Source organism: Myxocyprinus asiaticus, chromosome 14, assembly GCF_019703515.2.
Source record: "Myxocyprinus asiaticus isolate MX2 ecotype Aquarium Trade chromosome 14, UBuf_Myxa_2, whole genome shotgun sequence".
In the NCBI taxonomy this organism is placed as follows: Eukaryota; Metazoa; Chordata; class Actinopteri; order Cypriniformes; family Catostomidae; genus Myxocyprinus; species Myxocyprinus asiaticus.
The window spans coordinates 49,075,870-49,088,255 of NC_059357.1; the positions used below are offsets into that span (position 1 = coordinate 49,075,870).

Sequence of the window (12,386 nt, forward strand, 5' to 3'; positions counted from 1 at the left end):
ACGGGAGTTGTGATGAACCCAAATGCGGGAGTTTATTTAAAAGGAAACTCAGGAGAAACAGATAAGTTGTGTATACAGGGAATTACAGGATAGGAATAAAGTCTTTGACAATAGACTTAAGTCAAAAACAGGGCAATGGTAGTAGGCACTGATCCATAACAGGAAACACAAAACACAGCACTTGTCAAAAACAGAGAACTGGTGGAGATAAAGGAGAGTTACTTCTTTCAACAGGGAGGTTGGTATAAATTACAAGGCTTGAGGTTCATGCAATGTAAACAGACACATATCCAGCATAGACACAGCGGGGTGAAGAGTAACCAGGAAGTAACACTCGGGCAAGGAGTCATTCATAAAGGTCAATATGTAGGAATCACTCAGGCTTCATGTTAGTCGTAAATCATGTAAGAGCAAGCAGTTCAACACACAAATGGTGTGAATACTAGTAAAGCCGGCATGCCATACACTCAGTATATACAAAGTCACTTATCTTGAGAAACTGAACAGGACTTCGAAGCACAGGTAGGCAAATTGCAGAGATGTTGAAAGTCAGAGATGAAAGAGAGTCCATGATACCTACAATAAGGCTAGATGCTGACTGAGGGTGAGAGTGTGGCTTAAGTGCATGTCCAACGAGGTGAAGATGAGCTGCAGGTGTGAGTGATTAAAAATGCAGGTGAGTGAGAGCGAGTGACTGACGGTGAGGGAGAGCCCGGTGCCATCATGACAGCATGTACGTGAACATGTGTGTGTTAGTGCACATGTGTGTGTGTATATGTGTGTGTGCACAAGTCTGAGGCCTTGTTTGCAAGCATGCATGAACATTCTCCTGAACACTCAATTTTTCTCTTATTTTTGATCTCCCCCATTAATTTTCAATGGCCGGTCATTTATGACTGGGAACACCACAAGTGTGACTTTGTGCCATTTTGTACAAATTAAAAGCATTTGAAAACATACTTCCTGGTTAAAGCACACTAGTGTGATAAATGGTACAGAATGTTTTCATATTTTATTTAATATTGCCAAAATTATCCACAAATAATGCTTTTTCACTCAAAAACAGAGATGCATAAGCTCAGGTCAATGAGGCCTACAATCAATAAGTTCCAAAAAGAAATACAAAACCTGTGCAAATTGAAAGAAAACAAGTTGGCAAAAAGATTGAATCCAATATTGTATCAATGTTTATTGGAAGCACAACTCTGATCATGCAAAGATATGAAAAAGAAACAAACAAAATGCAGTTGACTGTGGATGAAGGTAGTGTTAAAGCTGTCCATTCTCTGCTCTTGCTCTACTGTTTTGTTTTCCCATCTCTTACAAATCTGAGCGCATTTTGTCCATGTGAAGTTTTTCACAGTACGTTTTCACAACAAATGCAGGTCGATAAAAATAAACACGAAATCTGGCTCCACTTTTGTTAGAAGTTTATACGGAATCATTAAAGAACGGAAAGCTTCCTCCAACCATGACGCAAGCCCGGATCAGTCTGATTCTTAAAAAGAACAAAGATCCAAATGAGTGTAAAAGTTACCGTCCAATTTCCCTGATCCAGTTAGATGTAAAAATTTTGTCCAAAATTCTGGCTAATCGATTAAGTAAAGTTATGACATCACTTATACATATAGATCAGGTGGGGTTTATTCGAGGCCGTAGCTCTTCTGATATTATTAGGCGTCTCATCAGTATCATGTGGTCAGTAGCGAATGATCAATCTCCGGTCGTTGCCATCTCACTTGACGCCGAAAAGGCTTTTGATATGGTAGAATGGGATTATCTTTTTAAGATTTTGGAAATGTATGGATTCAGGAGTACATTTATTTGTTGGATTAAGTTACTTTACAGACACCCTGTAGCAGCGGTGCAAACAAACGGGTTAATTTCAGATTATTTTACTCTGGATAGGGGCACCCGGCAGGGTTGCCCTCTTTCCCCATTATTGTTCTGTCTTGCCCTGGAACCATTAGCAGCCGCGATAAGAAAGGAGGATGATTTTCCAGGGGTGATTGCGGGAGGAGTGGCGCATAAGCTTCTGCTTTACGCATATGATATTTTATTATTCGTCTCCGACCCTACTAGATCTATGCCTTGCCTCCACAGAACTATTAATTCCTTTTCCAAATTCTCAGGATACAAAGTCAATTGGTCTAAATCTGAAGCTTTGGCTTTGACAGCGTACTGTCCAGTAACGGCCTTCCAGCGGCCCAAACAGGGAAATTTTTTTTTTTTTTTTTTTTTTTTTTTGGTGAATCACAAAATGACAAACTTTATTTTGAAGCAAATAAGTATTTGAAAATTGGACAAAGACAAAGGTGCAAGACTTTTGACAATCCCAAAATGCATTGTGAATGATGTAATCAAATTAAAAACTATGCAAATATGTACAAATATTGATTTTAAGTAGTTTAATTGGTAACACTTTATAATATGGTTCCATTTGTTAACATTAACAACATCAGTTAACGTGAACTTGGTTAATTTCAACATTTATTAATACGTTTTTAAAATCAAATGATATATATATATATTTTTGTAATTAACATTTTTATTGATTCCTATGCACATGACAGTGGAAAAAAACTCAACATATATATAAAGAATCAACATTTAAACCCTACTAATACAATCCCAACCTGACCCCTAATAAACAACCCTGTGTCAGAGCTGGGAATTGAACTTGAGTCTCTGGCGTAAGAGTCTTAATTACTACCACTGAGCCACAGAAGACTTTATTAACAAAAATAGCAAAAGAGTACAAAAGCAATTTCTTACTGACAATCACAAAAAACAGAAAAATCTTTAGTCCAAAAAGGATCTGAAAGGAGGAAAAAATAATCTCCAAAAAACTCAGGAAAAAGATTTAAAAAAAACAGCAAAAAATAAACACGGGGAAAGAACAAACCAAAAGGCTTACAAAGTTTAGTATTTGGAACTAGAGCAAACTTACAGCAGTAACTGGCTAGGAACATCAATAACCAAGCAAAGAAACAAAGAAAGTGAACAACTTAAATACACAGTCCAGAAGGAGACACAGGTGAAAACAATAACACATGATAAAATGGCAGGAAACTGAAAAGAAATACAATGAGGGTATATATATATATATATACATACAGCAGCAAGATCCTCCCCGGCAGATACTCTGGGAGTGGTGATTACTGCTTTTGGGAAGGGTCATGAGGCATCAGTGTATTACTCCCTGCTAATTCAGAGTCTGGGGGACGGAGCTTTAAATTCTCTCAGAAGATCATGGGAGGAAGATTTAAATTTGTTATTGGAGGAGGGAGTGTGGGCTAGGATTCTAAAAAAACATCAAGTCTGCATCTAGAGATGCAAGGGTTCACCTTATGCAGTTTAAGATTTTACATAGATTTTATTGGACCCCTCTAGATTGTATAGGCTTGGTCTTAAGGACACACCCATCTTCTGGCGATGCCATTCTGAAGATGGAGACACCACCCATGTTTTTTGGGGGTGTCATAAGATCCAAGAATTTTGGCTGAAGGTGCAAAGTTTTGTGTGTTATGTGTTGGGCACTCAGGTCTCGTTCTGCCCCAGGCTTTGTATTTTGGGAGATAGGGAGGTCATGGATTTGGAGGATAAGTACATGAAGGACTGGGTTTTGACCAGTGTGATGATTGGTAGGCAGGTTATTTTGAGGAGTTGGAAGTCGGATGGAGCACCCTGGTTCCCGGAGTGGTGCGCAGAGATGGGGAGGGTGGCTGCCTTCGAGGAGGGGTCGAGCAAAAGGATGGGGGTTAGGGATTCTTACAATAAGAAATGGGGCAATTACTTAGCATTTTTGGGGGAATCTCGAGGAGGGGCGGTGGAGGGACTAATTTAGAGTTTTTTTTTTATTTTTTTATTATTATTATTATACTTGATTATTGTATTTTATATTGTTTTTGGTTGTTGTTTTAGTTTTGTGTTTTTTTCTGTGTGTGTGTCTATATTCTGTTGACCACAGGGGTGTTCGTGGGGGGGTCAGGGTGGGGTGGGAGTTGGTAGGTGGAGGGGATATAGTGGGAGTTTAATGTTTAAAGTGTTTGATTCAATACATATATGTTGTTGTATTTTTGTGTTAATTTATGAATCAATAAAAATTTTAATAACAAAAAAATAAAAATAAACACGAAATCATCCATTGTTCATGATTTGAGGTTGAAGTTCAGGAGTTGCTGCCACAACTGCGTCATGTGCTTATGTCAAAGCTAATTTACAGCTGAAGTCAGAAGTTTACATACACTTTGTTAGTATTTGGTAGCATTACCTTTAAATTGTTTAACTTGGGTCAAACATTTTGGATAGCCTTCCACAAGTTTCTCACAATAAGCTGCTGCAATTTTGGTCCATTTTTCCAGACTGAACTGGTGTAACTGAGTCAGGTTTGTAGGCCTCCTTGCTCGCACATGCTTTTTCAGTTCTGCCCACATTCTGTACCACAAATTGCCATCAGATTGAGGTCAGGGCTTCATGATGGCCACTCCATTGCCTTGACTTTGTTGTCCTGAAGCCATTTTGCCACAACTTTGGAGGTATGCTTGGGGTCATTGTCCATTTGGAAGACCCATTTGCGACCAAGCTATAACTTCCTGGCTGATGTCTTGAGATGTTGCTTTAATATATCCACATAATTTTCCAGTCCATCTTGCAGCAAAGCACCCCCACAATATGATGCTGCCACCCCCATGCTTCACGGTTGGGATGGTGTTCTTCAGCTTGCAAGCCTCACTCTTTTTCCTCCAAACATAACGATGGTCATTGTGGCCAAACAGTTCAATTTTTTGTTTCATCAGACCAGAGGACATTTCTCCAAAAAAGTAAGATCTTTGTCCCCATGTGCACTTGCAAACTGTAGTCTGGCTTTTTTATGGCAGTTTTGGAGCAGTGGCTTCTTCCTTGCTGAGCAGCCTTTCAGGTTATATCGATATAGGACTCGTTTTACTGTGGATATAGATACTTGTCTACCTGTTTCCTCCAGCATCTTCACAAGTCCTTTGTTGTTGTTCTGGGATTGATTTGCACTTTTCGCACCAAACTACGTTCATCTCTAGGAGACAGAATGTGTCTCCTTCCTGAGCGGTATGATGGCTGCATGGTCCCATGGTGTTTATACTTGCATACTATTGTTTGTACAGATGAACGTGGTACCTTCAGGCCTTTGGAAATTGCTCCCAAGGAGGAACCAGACTTGTGGAGGTCCACAATTTTTTTTTCTGAGGTCTTGGCTGATTTCTTTTGATTTTCCCATGATGTCAAGCAAAGAGGCACTGAATTTGAAGGTAGGCCTTAAAATACATCCACAGGTACACCTCCAATTCAGTACACCTCCTTTCAGAAGTTAACTGGCTAATTGTCTAAAGGCTTGACATCATTTTCTGAAATTTTCCAAGCTTAACTTAGTGTATGTAAACTTCTGACCCACTGGAATTGTGATATAGTCAATTAAAAGTGAAACAATCTGTCTGTAAACAATTGTTGGAAAAATTACTCATCTCATTCACAAAGTAGATGTCCTAAATGACTTGCCAAAACTATAGTTTGCTACTATTAAATCTGTGGAGTGGTTAAAAAATGAGTTTTAATGACTTCAACCTAAGTGTATGTAAACTTCTGACTTCAACTGTAAATAAAGATACTGCTTTCGTGTACCTGGTGGAAAAATTTATGCTTGAAATTTAATCAGAATGGGTATAGTTACACAACAAACTGATTTTAGTTCAGGTACTAGTTCCACAATTGTGAGTGTGTGTGTTTATCAACTTCTGTTGATAACTGTGAGGAGACTGAAGAGACAATGGCCTGTGTGTGTGAATGCTCAGAGAGAGAAGTGCATGCAGTGCAGTCACTCTGATAGAACAGGGAAACGGGTGTGCATGCGGCAGGCGTGGTGAGCCCACAATGAGATCCAGAGCAAGTCTTTACCTATATTGTGTGTGTCGGTTCACCACAAGCCCAGTTCTCCTTCCCTTAGATTGAAAGCCCAGACAATCACACCCATTGTGATGTTACTGTACCCCCAACGAGCACCACAACTGTGTAGTGAGTGAATGTGTGTGTGTTTGTGTATATATGGTTATTTCACTGTATGGTCGTAAAAGAGCTGTACACAAATTGAAGTCTTTTTTAGCTGATTTTATTGCAGCTGTAAGCACTTGTGTTATGATACATTTTTGGTCCTTTTTTGTCCTATTTGGAACTCAATAGCTCTGCTCATGGAAATTAATAAAATCCTATAAGTCATGGAAAAATCATGGACATTTTTATAGTGACTATAATTAATGCTCTGCTGTAAAATATTTCATTGGCTTGATATTACCCTTGTGTAGAGTAAAACTTACAAGCCCACAGTGATGTCTAGTGTTGAGTGTGATCTCAGTACAAAGTAATTAGTTACGTAATATAATTACTTTTAGTCCAAAAGTAGTGTAACATTACAATTTGAATTCTTGTAATCAGATTACACTGACTTTCAGTTAATTACTTTTAAGCACATTCCTTGGGTTACACGTTTATAAAATATTATTTATGTAGAATATATTTAAAACAAGAATTATGTTCATACATGTATGCATTTCTGAGCTTCTGTGACAGCTGAAGGGTGTACGTCACCTAACAATTCAATAGCTACTTTCACACCTAGTATATTGTTGTAAAATTGTTGGATTGCCTTTACTGGTAAAAGTGCTTCATCTGCTATTCCCACATGCACAGGCTTTTCATCTTTTTTCCAGTTTGCTACCATTCACACATTAGCACCAAAATGCGTTAAACTCTGAGATGTAATTAGTTATTTGATCAGTCAACAAATTTAGTCATTTGCTCGAATGAAGAGAAGCACTTTTAGGCTGGATTACAGTACACCACTTATATCAATGTTCAATATGAACAGAATCTAAATATCCAAGGAATCACACACTTATCGACTGAGGATCACTCCAGCTGTCAAGTCGATTCGATCACAAACTCATGTGGAAACACATGCCCCCATTCTCGAAAATGCATTTGTTGAGAGTAAAAACAATCATTTATGAGAAAACTTAAAAGTAACTAGTAGTGTGATTACTTTTTCAATGAAGTAATCAGCAAGGCAATCTGATTATCTGACTTTTGATTTAATTTATTGTCTGATTTGAGCTCAAGTCGCTCTTTGAGTCAGTTCATTTCACTGAATCATTTGCAAATGGTTTGCAAATCTGTTTAAATAATCAATCTAAAATCAAAATTATTTTTAAAAGTCCTTATCCAATTTTCACAAGCAACTGTAAAGGTCTGGGAAATTCATCTGCCTAAAAGGGTGGGAAATCTGGTTGTGGGAAAAAGATCAGTGTGAACATTCTGCTAAACATCTCCTTTTGTGTTCAGTGAAAGCAAGAAAGTTTGGAAAAAGATAAGAGTGTGTAATTGATTACATCATTTTCAAGTATGGGTGAACTATTCCTTTAAAAGACACAGGAGAAAAAGTACTGGGAGTAAACAAATAAATGTAGTGCATTTTACAAATAAATATGAGCAGGCATTCAGTGAGAAAAACATCACTCAGATTTTATATATACACTACCGGTCAAAAGTTTTGAAACACTTATTTTAACATTTCAGAATAATAGTAAAGTCATCAAAACTATGGAATAACATAAATGGAACTATGGGAATTATGTTGTGACTAAACAAAATCCAAAATAAATCAAAACTGTGTTATATTTTAGCATCTTCAAGGTAGTCACCCTTTGCCTAGAATTTGCAGACATGTACTCTGACATTTTCTCAACCAATTTCTTGAGGTATCACCCTGGGATGCTTTTTAAACAGTATTGAAGGAGTTCCCAACTATGTTGGGCACTTATTGGCTGATTTTTTTATTATTTGGTCCAAGTCATCAATTTCAAAAACTTTTTTTTATTTTTATTACATTTTAGTTTTATAATGAAATAAATTATATTTTTGTCTACAAAAATAATTTCAAACATTTAAGCATACGCCTTCAAATCAAAAGATTTTTAAGCTCATGAGAAACATTTCAGTCAAGTGTTTCAAAATTTTTGACCTGTAGTGTGTATATATATATATATATATATATTATTATTATTATTATTATTATTATTATTATTATTGTGCAAGTGATTTGTGTTGTGTGGCAGATTCTTGATTTATTGTTCATTGTTGTGTGCGTCTGTGAAGGGGGCCACGCTGACACATGCCCAAGGACTGCTGCGCAGTCATGTTCTTACCCGCAGCAGCCTATCATTACAGTCGTCATACGCACACCTCCACAGTGGTCGCACAAGCCCTGACAGAGACTCACACACACCTGGAGGCCAAACATCCTGTTCCCAGCCCTGCCGCACACAAACATGGCAGCCCCATTCACAGGCTGTTATTCAAACCTTCTCTCCTGGCCAACCTTAAATGTTTTCTGCTTTCTAATTTCTTTTCATTGTTGTTGTTCTTCAAGTCTGTGCAGTGCCATGGTACGAGGGATATCTGTGCCAGCTACCACAGGTGCTGCTGTGGGGAGGGAGAGAGAGAGAGAGAGAGAGAGAGAGAGAAGGGACATAGAGAGAGCAAGTACTGACACTGCCTTGTGTAAACATTTAATGCCTGAAGACTTGAGAACACAATCGGAATCTTCCTGTATTATTCACTGCAGATGACAGATTTACAGCTTTTAATCTTTATGAACACAGTCTCATTGAGGCTCTGCACCCAGCGTCACTGCACATCAATCTAATGCTCTGTCCTGCAACAAGTCTTTCAAATGCACAACTGGTTGCAGGAAAGAGTTTCAATATTTGAGATTCCTCCTTTTCACAATTGCTGTGTTGTAAAAACACAACACACTGTACTCACACATAAGTGTGTGTGTTGAACTAGGCCAAAATGTCAAAAGTGAACTGGATTTTTAGATTTTATAAATCAAATATGAGTGATGTTTTCCTGTGCAAAACTCATGGCCACAATGCCATGTGGGGTGGTTGTTGGGGCATTTTTTAGGTGGTTACTAGAATGCTCTGGGTGGTTGCTAGGAGGTGTTTACTAGCTCAAGTTATATTACTGGCCCAAACATTGAGTGAAACTGGCCAGGTTGTTTTCTGGCTCACTGGATTATAATATCACCTCATCTGGGGGCCGTTGCACCAGACATGTATAAGTTAGTGAAAATGGGCACTGTTACAATTTACACACTACTAAATATTTAAAAAAGTGAAACCTAAACCTATGTGTAAACTAAATATTTACGGATAGGTTTCCAACCAGGAGCAAAGGTTGGAGAAAAAATGTAACTGATTGAATGACATCAATCAGGTTTTGCATGACAGACTTCAATCATTTAGACATTCAATATAAGATAATGCTGACATTTACTCTCGTTTACATTTACGAGAGAGAACATTATGTTAAAAACTGACTTCTTAGTGGCTTTTCGGCATCAAACCAATGTAAACTGTGAACTTTAATGAGAAATGGACAGTCTTATACACGGTCTTAACGTTTGGGCTCCCAGAAACTCCCAATGCTGATTATGTAAAAAATAATAACAGTAATTCTGAAATTAAACTCTTATTTTACCTTCTTTATATATATATATATATATATACACACACACAGTATATACACTGGTGAACAAAAGTTTGGAATAATGTACAGATTTTGCTGTTTCGGAAGAAAATTGGTACTTTAATTCACCAAAGTGGCATTCAACTGATCACAAAGTATAGTCAATATTAGGTCAAAAATGGCAAAAAAGAAACAGCTTTCTCTAGAAACTCATCAGTCAATCATTGTTTTGAATATTTTATTTGGATCTCTACTGTCTTGTTAAAAGCTCAGAGCTCAGAGCTCAGAGCACATTATCCAGAGCTTTGCTGGGCTGTTTTCCAGCCGAGAGCCAATGTTTAAACATTGAGTTTTATGTGCAGCTTCACCTTGCTGTGTTTAGCACCATAACACACTTCAACAAGTAAAACAGACTTTGACGCAACCCTGCAAACCATGTGCACTAACTGCAGCCCTGCCTGCCAGACATACTGCAACTGGAGTTTTCTCCCCACCTGACAGTGTTTAAAACCACCCACAGACACACACGTGAACATGAAAATCCAAATCCTCTTAGACACATATGTGATCTCAGGTCAGTAAGCTTTCATGTCACAATGGAAGAAAGGTGAAGCAGATTATGAGGAGCAGAACTTCGTCCACGTGGACTGTGGGACGCAGGGCTACTGCTGTCATGGCTTGTGATCAGTCTACTGTTGAATAAACTGCACATGTCGGCTGATGTCTGGTACACCAGCAGTAGGATACTGATCTTTTAGTAACACTTACAGCTTACACAATATTTTCTTCATTTTCATCATATTCTTAATCCGTATTTTTGTCTTGTTTTCTAGTTAAACAAATCAAAACATTTTTTTAATAATTTCCTTGAGAAGCCGAATTAAATTTTTCATACCCTATAGGAAATTAATTTTTTTAGTCATAAATCTCACAACATTTTGTGAGGTTCATACTTCAAACTTTCTAGATATATTCTCTGAAAACAAGTCTTAGTAATTTACACACATTTGCTTCTCAAGTCTATCTTGTATTAATGATGTTGAGATATCTTTACTGGAAAATACAACTTTTTTAACAGTGTAGGTTTTACTATACCCTCAAAAAAAAAAAAAAAAAAATAAAGATGTACTATGACATTAGCTGGTAAACCATGGTACTATGATATATGTCATAGCACTGAAAGTGTGTTGATTCATATACCATGGTATTTACATCAAAGAAACTTGAGGGACCATGTGCTACCATTTTGCATATCTAAAAGAGCATGATATTATGATGATACTATGTCCAATAAACATGGTATTACCAAGGTACTTGTAAGTGTATTGTAGTGTAAGCATAGTTTGAGTACACTTACAAATATGAGGTCTGCTGAAAATCAGGACCCCTGAACCTCAAACACTGTTGCATCTGCAACTATATACAGCCTTCATTTCTCATACACTACAGGTCTGTTCCAAAACCTACCGAGCTGCCTCCTGAGGCAGCATTTTAAGACATCATATATTCACTCCCGACTCAAAGGCTGTTGCAAAAGCTAGGTAATTTAATTATGCTGCCTGTAATCCTTCCCCAGGATACATACAGTATGTATCATTCCCCGGGAAGGCAATCCCAGTTATAATCCATTCAATACACAATTCAGTAGCTATTAAAAATATTTTAAATTAACCGACGTGTCTAACGTATCTGAACTTAAACATTTGTAAAATGACTGGGATTCATGCTGAAATAACAAAAATATAGAAAATAAGTAAAGATAATTAAATAAAGCCATTATTTTTTTAAACATGAAGAGAGTGTAAAGAAACCGCAAAAACTGTCAAATGCTTATACTTCAGCACCAAACAAAACTAACAGTGGCCAATCAAACAAAAACAGACATATTAGACTGAAAAAAAATGACTGACTGTCTCACAGAGATCAGACATAGTTGGCAAATATTAACTGCAAATAAATTTATGCAGTTAAAAAAGATTTTATTAGCATAACACCACGCTGTCCATTGGGTGCTCAACGTAAGTGCAAGATCCTAAACGTGGGACACCATCTACACCAGAAGGTGTAACTCGACTTGACAGACCAAATTTAGACATGTGAAAAAAGATTGCTGCCACAGTGTTATCAAATGTTATATTTTTTTATTTTTTTACCCACAATAGTCATTGAAATGAATTATCGAAGGGACAAATACTTTTTTGGATGTTCAAATAATCCATTCAAACTCTCCACTTGGCTCAAATATATGAGGGGAAACATGTAACCTTAGTTTGAATGGGCATGACGCCTCTGTGTATTGGTATGGTACAGTGATGATTTCAGATGGTAATACAATGGAACTGATTTATACTGTTACTGAATGATTACCATTGTAAAACACCATGATTTTTATGGTACTCTAAGGTACATCAAAGAATACCACTGTACTACCATGGTATAAGTCCAAAAAAACAATGGTAATGCCACAGTCCTTAAAAGCAGCATCATTCTGCTACCTACAATTTGAAAAAGCTTTGGGGCAAGAGGGTGTTTATTGTGCCTAAAAATGTTGCCTTAGTAGGAAGAACCAGTTAAAATAAATAATTCAGCACTTGTTTGGAAATAATATCAGTTTGCAGACAGCTCCTTTGCACTGCGGGGATTTTTGTGACGGCTGAGAAGAAATTTGAAGGGCTACGAACAGCCTTTAGGGCAGAGGCAAACTCAATGTACAATGGCCTGGCTGTTTTTTGTCTTCTCTATACAGTACTGCAGTAATGAGTAAAGTAATCCACAGCGGGACATTCCTCAGTCTCACACCGAGGTAAAGCAGGTGACTGTTATGAGAG

The 12,386-nt window shown here is 37.5% G+C and overlaps 1 pseudogene; it reads right to left on the reverse strand.

Annotated features, from left to right (window-relative positions):
* LOC127452161 (uncharacterized) overlaps window positions 1-12,386 on the reverse strand; it is a 272,954-nt pseudogene that overhangs the window by 162,550 nt on the left and 98,018 nt on the right.